Source organism: Salvia hispanica, chromosome 5 (assembly GCF_023119035.1).
Source record: "Salvia hispanica cultivar TCC Black 2014 chromosome 5, UniMelb_Shisp_WGS_1.0, whole genome shotgun sequence".
Lineage (NCBI taxonomy): Eukaryota > Viridiplantae > Streptophyta > Magnoliopsida > Lamiales > Lamiaceae > Salvia > Salvia hispanica.
Genome location: NC_062969.1, coordinates 30,311,428 through 30,314,405, shown reverse-complemented (window position 1 = coordinate 30,314,405; position 2,978 = coordinate 30,311,428). Strand labels below are relative to the sequence as shown.

Below are 2,978 nucleotides of genomic sequence, written 5' to 3'. Positions count from 1 at the left end.
CTGGGAGTAGTATAAAATAGTTAAAGTGGATAAAATGTAAAGTAAGAGATATCATAATATAGATAAGACTCTTCTTTATAATATTCTCTCTCTTATTTTACATTATCTCCACTTTAACTATTTTATAGTACTCTCTCTGTCCCAATAAATATGAAACGTTTGTTTTTCGGCACGTTATTTTATGTAGAGTTGTTTTGTGAGTTAAAGATGAGATAGTAAAATAAGAGAGAGGGAAAAATAAAGATAATGTTATATTTATGTAAATTAAATAAGTATACAAAATTACTTATTAATATATTTATGTATTAAATAAACTTTATATTCAAAAAAATTACACTACTTTTAAAATTAAAAAACACTAAACTACTATAATAAAATTCAAATATAAATTGAAACACATTTAAATATATCTCAATTAAATAAAACATATCACGATAAACATAAAAAATAGCTAAAATTCAAGACTCAAAATTTGTGTATTGTTCCCACAAATGATCAACTAGTGCATTTCGAAGTTCCAGATGAGTACTTTTATTACTTATTGCGTCATATCGGGCCATATACTCTTGAAATCGAACATCTTCATTTGTCATCATATCAACTTCGGGTTGTGGCGTTTGTCTAGCAACTTCAATTGGAGAACTAAGGTCACGCTCATCTTCAACTATCATATTGTGAATATTATACATGTAATCATGATGTCACACAATACTTCTTTATCCCAGTAGTAACACACTGGTCCTGCTACAATTGCAAAACGTAATTGGAGAACGCCAAATGCACGCTCCACATCTTTTCTACATGCCTCTTGTTTCATTACAAAATATTTTGTCTTTGATGTACGCGACTCTTGAATTGTTTGCACAACCGTAGACCATTTGGGTATAATACCGTCAGCTAAGTAATAACCATATTGTATTCTTTTCCTTGAATAACATTAATTAGCTGGAGGAGTGATATCTTAAGTGAGATTATAAAAAAGATGAGATGATTCAAACACATTGATGTCGTTGTTACTGCCAGGCAATCCAAAATAAGCATGTCATATCCAAAGATCATAATCAGCTACAACTTCAAGAATAATTGTAGGACTTCCACTGCAACCTGGATATGAACCACTCCATCCTATATGACATTTTTTTCATTTCCAATGCATACAATCTAAACTGCCTAACATCCCTGGAAATCCACGTTGCTCGCCAATATATAAAAGTCTAGCAATATCATTAGCCGTTGGAGTTCTCAAATATTGAGTTGAAAAGATCTCTATTATTGCACGACAAAAACATTTTAGGCTTTTGATGGTACTACTCTCACTTATTTTCACATACTCATTAATAACCATATGCCAATATGGTTACTCATCAGTAACCATACGCCAATATATGAATAGCTGTTGTTACCTTTTGAAGAGATGATAGTCCAAGCCTTCCGGTTGCATCTAGTCGTTGTATGAAGTAGTCACCGTGTTCCTTAACTGCATCCACAATGCGAACGAACAATGGACGAGCCACCTGGAATCTCCTACGAAACATGGTTTCATTATATAATGAGTTATCTGCAAAATAATCATTGTACAATCTAGTGTGGGCACCCTCTCAATCACGATTGATGACAATATGCCCCAGAATTGATCCACGATGTATTTGTAGACTTTGATGGTCGCAAAGGTGTTGAATCAATAGGTTGTTATTGTTGATTCTTCATTGCATACTTTGCATATATTGGTAAGTGTTTATCATATTAGAATTTTCATCATCTTCATCTTGATGAAGATGAAGAACTATCTAGAATACAATTGGGATTCATCATCACTTAAAAATAGAAATAGAGTATAGCTTCAACAAAGTATATGTATATATAGAGGTGTGCTTCAAAAATAACTCAAATTAGAATCACAACATCCTTCCAATTATATGCTGTCACGTGGCATATATAAGCAACAAAACAACGTTATTAAACAACAAACTTAGTGGATGACTTAGATGAGCGGATTGCATAAAAGATAGTTTATGTTGCATTAAATGCAATTTATTTTGCATTTTAGTCTATAATGCAAAAATAAATTGTACTATGCAACATAAACAGTCTATTATGCAATCTAAGGTAATTCTTATGTGTCATCCTTTGTTGCTTAATATCGTTATTATGTTGCTTATACTTGCCACGTGGCAGCATGTGGTTGGATGATTACGATTTAGATTCCTAAAAATGAATTTATTGAATACATCAAATTCAAAGTCAAATTTAATTAGTTGCAAACACACAAATTTTCTCCTACAGAAAAGGTAAAAAATACTGACTCGGTCCAGTTGCAAACATCCTAAATTGCTCTAAATTAGTTGTAAACATACTTATTCAAACATCCTAAGTTTCTCTAAATCAGTTGTAAACATACTAATTCAAACATCCTAAACATAATAATTCAAAAGTTGGACTGGATGATATAGTCAGGATACTATAGAGTATAGACTCTCTTTCTTACTCTCCCTATATAAATGACAGAATCTCATCAATTAGAGAAAACTACATTTGCTATTTTCCTCACAAAATGTCGATTCGTAAAGAAAGTTATTTAGAGAATGAAGACATTCTTTTATGTCAAATTTATATGCAAATTTCACAAGATCCAATCAATGGAATATCTCAATTAGCACAACGATTTTGGAAGCGTGTGAAAGATTGATACGAGTAAACTCGTATCGGAGAATAATGGCTAGAAACCACCGGATAAAAGAGGTTCGTTCGCGGAAGGAATTCCGTCGAGCAACCGATGAAAGACCGGAAAAGTAAATTGCAGAAAAATAAAAGACAGAACAATAAAAGATAATTATATTTCTTCCATGATTCCTTCAAAAGATAACAAAGACTCATATTTATAATACTCCCTAATAACCTAACTTAGTGATCAAGAAATAGGAAAGATATGGAAATGTCACGACCGCACTTTGCTAAGGATAGCAAAGAAAGGAAATCAT

At 31.9% G+C, this 2,978-nt stretch overlaps 1 pseudogene; it reads right to left on the bottom strand.

Annotated features, from left to right (window-relative positions):
- Positions 1–458: 458 nt before the first annotated feature.
- Positions 459–2,978, bottom strand: part of LOC125189806 — a 5,201-nt pseudogene continuing 2,681 nt past the window's right edge.